Genomic DNA, 11,119 nt, shown 5'->3' with positions numbered 1-11,119 from the left:
ACCCTTGTTGAGCATGTTTGCGAGAGAGAGACAGTGTGTGTGTGATATGTCTAGAGACTGAGGCAACGATAAGAGATTCTTTGTGTCTATGTGTGTGGAGGATAGAGAGATACATGTACATGGGGCTTTGTGTTGTGTAACATGGGACATATATGTATATAGGGAAGGAGCTGGGGCGGGTCCGCATGTGGGAGAGATAGAATGATGAGAGTGGTGCACAAGGAGACAAAGTGTGCTTGTTTGCAGTGGGGGTGGTGTGCGAGAACCCCATAACTATGGAGATTGACGTTTGGGAGCGATGTTTTGTGTGTATGGGAAAGATACACTTTACATAGTGCATGTGCTTGGGAAAGAGAGATGCCGAGAGACCTAGAGAGTGGGGGAAGAGATGTGTGCATGCCCGAGAGACAAAGTGATAGAGACCTATATTGGGGTCCAGACTTTAGAAGAGAGAGGGGGTGTTAATGTGCTCGTGTGTTGGTGTCTAGGGGAGAGAATGACTTCTGTGTGTGTGGGGGGGGGGGGGTGGCTTTAGATAAAGAGTGAGGTATCTATATTTGAGGGACTTTAGCGTAATTGAGATATATATGGTCAATAGTGTGTGCACTCATGGTTGATCAATTTGTTTCATAGTTTGGACTATGAGACAATGATACTTTTGAACATGTGTGATATACCTTGATGTACCAGAATTACAAACCTAAGATTGGAATTTTGGAATTCGACTCCATCATTAGCTTTTGCATTCATTTAAATGGAGGTACATTTTTTAAGCCAGGATTTCGTGATTTCAAATTCATATATCAAACCTAGAGATATACACATACGGGCATGTTCAAACTTTATAATCATCCACTTTATTCATACACATACACATTTTTGCTTTCGTCATTATATTTAGGATAAACACATTTGGAATTTCATTTGAATTGGACCATATGATGGTATTTTCTTGTACTAGCTCAATGATCCATATTTGAATTGAATGGACAATCTAAGTTTCGAGTTGGAGACATTGATTTTCAAAACTTGCACTTTTTTGCGTGCAAAACAAACAAATTCTCGGCCATGGTATCATAGTCGGCCGTACAAGAGAAGAATATAATTTCAGGCACCAAAAGCTTTCAAACTTCCCGCTCACATCGAAATATCTCACGCCCGAAAGTTTAGCCCTGTGATCCTGTTTTACCCCTGCCACATGAATGGAAAAGGGTTGCTTTGGTAACTCCATTGTTTTCCCCTCTTTGCCCCCAACATTCTTCCCCAGAGCCCCTCCCCTTCCCCTCCTCGACCCCCCAACCACAACAAGCAGCCAAATCTAGTCATCCGCTGCAGCGGTGGACCTCACACTCCGCCGGATCTACCTTCCGCACCTTGGAACCCCCAACTGCCAACTCGCCACTTCACCGGAGCCGCTTCAGCGACTGGCTTGTCCACCAATCCAGATCTCCTTGACCGCCATCATGGTTCACCACATCGGATCTGCTTAACCAGCGCCCTCGTCCACCATAGTGTAGGCCCTTCACCGAGTCCCTCGTCCGCCCCATCGCTGGCCCTTCATACAAGCACTCGTCCGCCGCAACAGATCCGCCTCACCGAAAGCACTGTACAACACACCCGCCGAAGCCTTCATCCACTGCATCGTACCCGCTCCACGGACGCCATATTCAACTCCACCATCCCTGCTTTACCTACGCCGCAGCCTCATCAAGTTATTTCGATTTGTACTCCTTTGGTTTTTCTCTTTATCGTGCAACTGTTCACTTACCATAGATGAGGTTTCTTGTATGTCGACAGGCGCCGCAACCGTAGCACCGGAGCCGCTTCAGCAATGGCGACAGTCGGCCCAAACGCAACCACAACACGAGCACCATCGATGATCCTTAGCTATCAAGTATGACAACGATACCCATACGCCGCCGAGAATCAGGTACTATTATCCAACGGTCGGCGCCTACATTCACTTTCTTAGCATAAGCACCGTACATTTTAATTTCTTCAGGGCATCATTCAATTTGTCATGAGACGCGTTATTCTGCTTGCACCTGTAGGGCCATACTTCTGGCAGTGAACATGTTACATGTGCTAAATTACATACCAGTGCACATATAGTTAATATGCTTTAGTTTTGTCCTAAGTATTACTGTACTTCCTAGATATCACTGCCTACTATTTTACTTCTTGCATGCTATAGTTATGATAATGGTGTTGTTCTGATGCCACCTGTTGGTTCCATCAGAATGCTTCATGTTCTCTATGCTTAATTACACATCAGCAAACTAGCATGTGGTTCCGCTGCTTTTTGTTCGTTTTACCCTACATTTTCTGATGCTAGCTATTACATCACTACTCCGAGCCTCTGTTCATTACTTCTTTGTGTGTTCTTGATCTTCCCAAGTTGCACGACTAATTTGTGCTTCTATTAATTATGGAGCTGCCAACCCCATAAAGCAAAATATATGTTCTTTTGGGGCTGGCTCCTTGAACAAGCATAAAAATAGAGGGAAGCAGATATATTGTCGTGTATGCACACACCCTTCTTTCATTAGTTTAGATGAACCATTGATGATCAATTCGGACCAGAGCATGTGATTAAAATTAATTTTACAGGGTGCAGAATAAACTACAACAAGTATATTTGCAACCACGGGATGCTGACGATATCTTCAAAGAAGATTGCAACAGCAGCGAGGCTTCACAACAACATATGGTAAGCCAGTGTGTTTTAGTACATGTGAAATGTAATGCGAGTGGGATGCTTTCTTGGCTTGTGCCCTCAACCTGTAATCCTATAGAATTACAAATAGTTCAGTTGTCTGCTTTGTTGTATTGCTTGATTCGAATGCTTGTTTGTTACTTGTTACGCTATACCTGAGTTGGCCAATATGTCAGCAGTGCCTGCTGTACTATCGTAAAGAAATGCATGCCTAGTTCATTTGAGTCCTTAACTTTTCCTCTGAAATTCATCACAAGACTATCTTCGTTGTTTATATGAGGCCACACTGTTAAGTGCTTTCTCAGATTATTTCAACTGCTTAGATGCCTTGGCAACTTAAATATAGCGGTGGTACACTCCCTTTCAACTAGGGATGTCAATTGGGTCCTGTTTAATCCCGATTAAAGTCCACTAGTGGTATGATAGTTCAAAAGAGTTTTTGTTTTTTGAGGAAAATGAACTAGGGAGCTAGCAAAAACTAACTAGATGGGACTGGCAGATGTCTTTATTTGCCACTTACATCCCTAGTTTCATCTTACCATTTTAATTTCTTTTCAGCTAATGCTGCTTCAAACCATTTAAATATAGCTTACCATGCTCGGCAATAATTCGTATGTCGTTTACCATGTAAGCTTACTACATGGATCATGCGTTAACTATCTCTTACTTATGTCCAGCGGAAACCTTTCAGGATGCCGTTCACACTAGGACACAATGTACAACCCCAGAATCTATTTGTGGAAGCAGTGTGCCATCCATGTTACCAGATGGTAGCAGTTCAGAGGCAACACCCCGGAGAGCAGTCTGAGCACAGATATTATAGTTCTTGAGGCTCTACTAGAGGCAGAAAGAGATGGTGTGGCTGCCATGAATGAGGTAATCTTTATCTTGAGGTTGGAAATTACACAATTAGAGGCACGCATTATGCATGCAACCCAAGAATTGGAGGAAGTAAGAATGTTGCATTTGAAGACGGAGGAGGTCTTATTGTTTCTGCTATCTAAAGCCCAGGGTAATCCCGGTTCTTCTTTAGATACAAGTTGAAATTGTCATTAGATTATTGTACTTGCATGTTGTGTCATGTCTCTGAATGGATTATTTTGTAAGACCCGTTATCTTGTCCATGTGTTGTAATGATCCGAATTTTTTAGTCGAGGTAATCCTCAGTGACGAAGATACAAACCTGGGGTAGGGTCATAGGCCTGACCTATACGTCCTACCCAAGGTCACTACCCTGGAAGATAAAAATACCAAGAGACAACAGGAGAGCCCTGGTCGAGTGCGTCGAGTGCAATCCACTCAACGGCAACATCACTCGACGGTCCTATTTCCTACTGTCACTCGACCATACGAAGAGTCACTCGACGTATCGAAAGACCGAGAGTCGGAAGATCACGCAACGACCAGACATTCACTCCTTAGCCTTTATAAGCATTAAGAGTGTTTAAGGCTGGTGTTACCAGTAACGCCCTCACTTTATGTACATTAAGCCCCTTGTAATGGAGGCGGGCGGGGGTCCTGGTGCACTCTATATAAGCCGCCCCCTCCTTTGGGACTAGGGTTCGCACCCCCTGTAATACAATAGACATAATCCAATCGACCGCCTCCGGGCACCGAGACGTAGGGCTATTACTTCCACCGAGAAGGGCCTGAACTCGTAAACCTCGTGTGTACATCTTCATCATGGCTAAGATCTTGCCTCTGCATACCTACCCCCTTTCTACTTTCAGTCTTAGGACCACGACAGTTGGCGCCCACTGTGGGGCAGGTGTCTTAGCGACTTGTTGGTGAAGTTGCAAGTTTTACCGATCATCATCATCATGGTTTCCGACGGCGGATTGGCTGAGGGCCACGAGATCCGTCTCGGCGCGCTCGTCTTCGTCGCCGACGACTCCGCATGGCTTCAAGAAGCTCCCCTGGACATTGAGGCGCTCCCCGTCCGAGGGGCGACACACTTCCGCACGTGCGTTCGCGGCGTTCTTCTCCGGTAGCCGTCGACTCAGTATCAGTCGGCTCCGATGGTGTTTTCCCTCCCCGCTGTTCGCCGCTGCAAGCGGTCCGGTCGATTGCGGCTTCAGCGCTGGGTGAAACACGTGGTGGCTCGGCAGTCGACCACCCATCAAGTCGCGGCAATCGAGCCCAACGAAACTCTCCACGGCATGTTCGATCTGTCGACTAGCTCCGCGGAGACCGCATCCCAGTGCGATAGCAGCGATCCTGCGGCCGAAGTCTTGATGGTCGATGGGCCTCACAGCCCACCCAAGGGCGGCGGAGACGGAGGCGGCCATCTGTCGTGCGTCCATGAGGAATACCGACCCGAGCCCCTCTCTTCGCAGCAGAGGGAAGAACTTCGTTGCCGCAACATGGATGCACTACACACGCCCATTATTGGAGAAACCCCCAAGGCTCGGGCCTTGGAGTAGGTGCGCTTGGCTAATTTGGCTGAGCGCACTCGACTGGATAACCTTCAGCGGGCTCTCGACGAGCGCACTCAGGAGCGGATCCATGAGTCTAGTCGACGACAGCTTTTTCCGCCTCCACCTAAGATATACCGCACTCCGATTCAGAACCTCACAGCTGCGGCCCAAATAGCAGAGTCGATCCAACCTTCCCAGTCAGAAGCTGGTAGAGTGTTAATGCAGATCCGGGCCCTGCTCAGGGCGGCAGGAAAGCAGAATACAGCAGTATCTCAGTCGCGGAATAGGATTCACAGCAGATCTGTTGCAGCGGACACAGTTCAGTCGGCTCACATCCCAAGATCGCCTCCGCGGTGTGAAGGCCATGGGCAGTTTGATCATCCACTCGACCGCGACAATCACCGTCGGGGACCCATGCCTCCCCCGAGGAGTGTGTCGTATGTGCCTCGGTGGAACGATGACAGGCGTCATCACAGTGGTGAGCGCAGAGCTTCAGTCGACCCAAGGGAACTAGGCTTCGACACGAGGTCTATCCTCGTTCAAGGCCTGGTCGACCGGAATAGAGCACACAAAGAAGACCCCGGCAGAGATCGTCCAAGTGGCAGCCAAGTGCATGTTTTGCGGTCCCGAGTGTTTTAGCAGGGCCATCAGGGCAGCAATGATACCTCCCAACTTCAAGTTGGTGTCCGGAGTCAGTAAGTTCACCGGCGAATCTAAGCCTGAAACTTGGCTTGAAGCTTACCGAGTGGCTGTACAGATTGGCAGTGGAAACGATGAGGTTGCGATGAAACATCTTCCTCTGATGTTGGAAGGGTCGTCCCGAGCGTGGTTGACCCAGTTGGCTCCGAGCAGTATATACAGTAGGGAGGAACTGGCTCGAGTGTTCGTCAGAACTTTCGAAGGCACGTGCCAATGACCAGCAGGGTTAACTGAGTTGCAGCATTGTGTTCAAAAGTCGGGTGAGACCTTGAGGGATTTTATCCAGAGATGGTCCACTTTGCATCACACCGTCGAAAATGTTTCAGAGCATCAGGCAGTGTGCGCTTTCAAGGAAGGCGTCAAGTACAGAGAATTGGCCCTGAAATTCGGTCGGGCTGGGGATATGACTTTGACTCGGATGATGGAGATAGCCACCCGGTACGCTAACAGAGAAGAGGATGATCGACTCCGTAGCGAAAAGAGCAAACCAGTCGGCCAAGAGGCCGGTGGAGGTAACTCCAGTCGGAAACAGAAGCGTAAGGCCGAACTAGCGGCACCTGGAGAGATTGCAGCTGTGAATCAAGGAAAGTTTAAGGGAAAACCTAAGGGCCCCTGGCCCCCTAAGAAGGTAAAGGATCAAGCGGGGAATGACGTGCTGGATTTGCGATGTCACATCCACACTAAGAAAGATGAAGAAGGTAATCTGATTTACCCGAAACATACAACTCGACAGTGTCGACTCCTGATCCAGTAGTTCCGAGAGAAACAACCCGATGAGAAGGAGAAGGAGTCGGATAAAGACGAAGACGAAGAGGAAGACGATGGTTATCCCAAAGTCAATTCCACTCCGATGATTTTTGCTGATGTTGAAAGCAAGAGTCGGTTGAAGGTCATCAACAGAGAAGTGAATATGGTCGCTCCCGCGGTGACGACCACGTACTTGAGATGGTCTCAGACCGCCATCACGTTCGAATAGTCTGATCATCCTGCTCATGTGGCCACCCCTGGGAGGCAAGGACTGGTGGTCGACCCCGTGGTTGGGGGCACTCGACTGACCAAGGTACTGATGGACGATGGCAGCGGTCTGAATATCCTTTACACTGAAACCTTGAAGGGGCTGGGCATTCCGATGTCCAAACTTAGCGAGAGCAACATGAGCTTTCATGGCGTTATCCCTGGAAAGGAAGCCGAATCACTCGGCCAGATCGCCCTTGACGTGGTTTTCGGTGATTCCAAGCATTACCGTAAGGAGAAGTTGACATTTGAGGTCGTGGATTTCCAGAGTGCCTATCATGCCATCCTGGGTAGGCCAGCCTACGCCCGCTTTATGGCTCGACCATGTTATGTGTATCTCAAGCTGAAAATGCCTGGCCCCAAAGGTGTGATCACAGTTACTGGCAATCGGCAAAAGGCAGAGGATTGCTTCCAGAAAGGTTCCAAAATCGCTGATGCGCAGATGGCAGCGTTTGAATTGCAAGAGTATCAGAAGAGTGCCGATCCGAGTGATTTGCTCCGAGCCAAGAAGCCCGCTACAGACTCTGCATTTCAGTCGACTGGTGAAACGAAGCCGGTCCACATTCACCCGATAGATCCCAACGCTGCACCGACTCACATTTCAACAACAGTCGACAGCAAATAGGAAGAAGTGCTCATCCAGTTCCTCCGTGAGAACTGGGACATCTTTGCATGGAAACCCTCTCACATGCTAGGTGTACCCAGGGGACTGGCTGAGCACCGTTTGCGTGTTGACCCGAAGGTAAAACCTGTCAAAGAGCACCTTCGGCGGTCCGCCGTCCAGAAGAGAAAAGCAATTGGCTAAGAAGTGGCTCGGCTGTTGGTAGCAGAGTTCATCCGTGAAATCTACCACTCCGAGTGGCTACCCAATGTAGTCATGGTCTCCAAGAAGGATGAGTCACTTCGTATGTGCATTGATTTCAAGCATATCAATCGGGCCTGCCCGAAAGATCACTTCCCTCTCCCTCGCATTGATCAGATTGTTGACTCGACTGCGAGGTGCGAGCGCTTGTCTTTCTTAGATACATATTACGGATACCATCAGATCTGACTGTATGGTCCAGATGAAATAAAAACAGCCTTCATCACCCCATTCGGGTGCTTTTGCTATGTCACCATGCCTTTCGGTCTGAAAAATGCCGGAGCAACATTCATGAGAATGATTCAAAAGTGCCTGCTCACTCAAATCAGTCGGAATGTGGAAGCATACATGGATGACATTGTGGTCAAGTCTCGCAAAGGTTCCGACCTATTGACTGACCATGTAGAAACCTTTGCGAACCTGAGAAGGTACGATATCAAGCTTAATCCGTCAAAATGCATATTCGGAGTTCCAAGAGGAAAGTTACTCGATTTTCTTGCTTCCGAGAGGGATCGACGCCAATCTAGAAAAGGTTGATACAATCCTCCGAATGAAACGCCCCATGCGAGTGCATGATGTTTGGAAGCTGACCGGTTGTCTGGCCGCCCTGAGTCGATTCATTTCTCGTCCCAGTGAAAAGACCTTGCCTCTTTACCGACTGATGAAGAAGTCTGATAAGTTCGATTGGACTGAAGAAGCTGATGCAGTGTTTGCAGAGCTCAAAACCCTGCTTTCCACCGAGTCGGTGCTCGCTGCGCCAATTAGCAAAGAGCCTTTACTGCTTTATATTGCAGCCACTGGACAAGTCATCAGTACAATACTCACGGTCGAGCGAGAAGAAGAGGGAAAAGCTTACAAGGTTCCACGCCCAGTCTATTATCTTTCTGGAGTTCTGACTCCATCCAAGCAACGATATCCACATTATCAGAAGCTTGTCTATGGAATATACATGACCATGAAGAAGGTTGCACATTATTTCTCTGACCATTCCATTACAGTCGTCAGCGATGCGCCACTATCCGAAATTCTGAATAACAGAGATGCAACTGGTCGAGTGGCAAAATGGGCGATTGAACTCCTTCCATTGGATATCAAGTTCGAGGCAAAGAAAGCGATCAAGTCCCAAGCAATCGCAGATTTCCTTGCCGAGTGGATTGAGCAGCAATTACCGACTCAAGTTCACTCGGAGCATTGGACTATGTTCTTTGATGGCTCCAAGATGCTAAATGGTTTAGGTGCGGGGGTAGTATTGGTATCCCCCCGTGGAGACAAGCTTAGTTATGTTCTCCAGATTCATTTTGATTCCTCCAATAATGAAGCCGAATATGAAGCACTTTTATACGGGTTGCGTATGGCCATTTCACTCAGCGTCCGTCGCCTTATGGTCTACAGTGACTCAGATTTGGTGGTTAATCAGGTGAGGAAAGAATGGGATGTCAGGAGCCCAGCCATGACTGGTTACTGCAATGCAGTAAGAAAGCTGGAAAAGAGGTTTGAAGGTTTGGAGTTTCACCACATACCCCAACTGAAAAATCAAGCTGCAGATGAGTTGGCAAAGATAGGATCAAAGAGAGGGGCCATTCCCCGAAACGTGTTTTTGGAACATATTCATTCACCTTCAGTTCAGGAAGATCCTTTCACCGAAGAGTCACCACAGCCCAAGAGTGCCACAGATCCGACTGAAGTTGAAATCATAGCCGTGGTCGACTTAGACATGGAGGTTTTGGTCATCACTCCCGACTGGACAGTGCCATACATTGCATACATTCTTAGGAAGGAACTCCTGAAGGATGAAGAAGAGGCTCAACAGATCGTCCAGCGGTCTAAAGCCTTTAGTGTGATAAAAGGACATTTGTTCAGAGAAAGTGTAACTGGGGTTTGCCAGAAGTGCATCATACCAGAAGAAGGCCGAATGATCCTCAATGATATTCACTCAGGGACCTATGGTCACCATGCGTCCTCTCGGACCATCGTGGCCAAAGCATTCCGAGCCGGGTTTTACTGGTTGCACGCCAATGAGATGGCAAAGGAAATAGTGGACAAGTGTGAAGGTTGTCAATTTTATTCCAACATTTCCCAAAAACCTGCATCAGCTCTGAAGACTATTCCACTCGTCTGGCCTTTTGCTGTTTGGGGATTGGACATGGTTGGACCTCTGAGGACCGGCAGGAGCAGATTTACCCACGTGCTAGTAGCAGTCGACAAGTTTACCAAGTGGATCGAAGCCAAGCCTATTAAAAACCTTGAAGCAAGTACTGCTGTGAGCTTCATCAGAGAGTTGATATTCAGATATGGCGTACCACAGAGCATCATCACTGATAATGGACCGAACTTCCACTCTGATGAGTTCAGAGCCTTTTGTGCTTCCCAAGGCACGAGGTCGATTATGCTTCGGTCGCCCATCCTCAGTCGAATGGGCAGGCTGAGCAAGCGAATGTATTGATTCTTAAGGACTGAAGCCCCGGTTAATGCGTGACCTCAAGCATGCGGCAGGAGCTTGGGTCGATGAGCTCCCATCAGTGCTTTGGGGGCTGAGGACAACCCCCAATCGGTCGACTGGACGGACTCCATTCTTCTTAGTCTACGGAGCCGAAGCCGTTTTGCCGAGCGATTTGCTCCACAACGCTCCCCGAGTCAAACTCTTCTTAGAAGAGGAAGCAGAGCAAGCTCGACAAGATGCAGTCGACCTCCTGGAGGAAGAAAGAGAGATGGCCTTGATTCGGTCGACCATTTATCAACAAGACTTGCGTCGATTCCATGCCAGGAACGTAAGGGGTCGTGCGTTCCAGGAAGGGGACTTGGTCCTCCGAGTGGATCAGCAGAAGCCACACAAGCTCGCCCCTGCTTGGGAAGGCCCTTTCGTCGTCACCAAGGTGCTCCAGAACGGGGCGTACCATCTCTTAAACGTCGAGCACAACAAAGATGAACCACGCGCCTGGAATGTGGAACTACTCCGCCCTTTTTACTCTTAAGTATTTAGACTGATGAGATGTAATAAGAAGTAGCTCTTAGTTTGATTATCAAAAGACATAATTTTACAGTCTTCCGAATGGTTGTTGTTTATTTCTTTTGTATGTGTTACCTTAGCTGCGAAGGATGAAGTGATAAAAATCCTACCGAGTGGTGAGTCTGCCTCTCACTCGGAGGCTTAGCTGCAGCCGAGTGCTCGCCTAAGTTTGAAAAATCCTACCGAGTGGTGAGTCTGCCTCACACTCGGGGGCTTAGCTGCAGCCCAGTGCTCGCCTATGTTTGAAAAATCCTACCAAGTGGTGAGTCTGCCTCTCACTCGGAGGCTTAGCTGCAGCCTAGTGCTCGCCTAAGTTTGAAAAATCCTACCGAGTGGGGAGTCTGCCTCTCACTCGGAGGCTTAGATGCAGCCCAGTGCTCGCCTAAGTTTGAAAAATCCTACCG

Source organism: Triticum dicoccoides, chromosome 2B, assembly GCF_002162155.2.
Source record: "Triticum dicoccoides isolate Atlit2015 ecotype Zavitan chromosome 2B, WEW_v2.0, whole genome shotgun sequence".
In the NCBI taxonomy this organism is placed as follows: domain Eukaryota; kingdom Viridiplantae; phylum Streptophyta; class Magnoliopsida; order Poales; family Poaceae; genus Triticum; species Triticum dicoccoides.
This window is presented reverse-complemented; position numbering follows the sequence as displayed.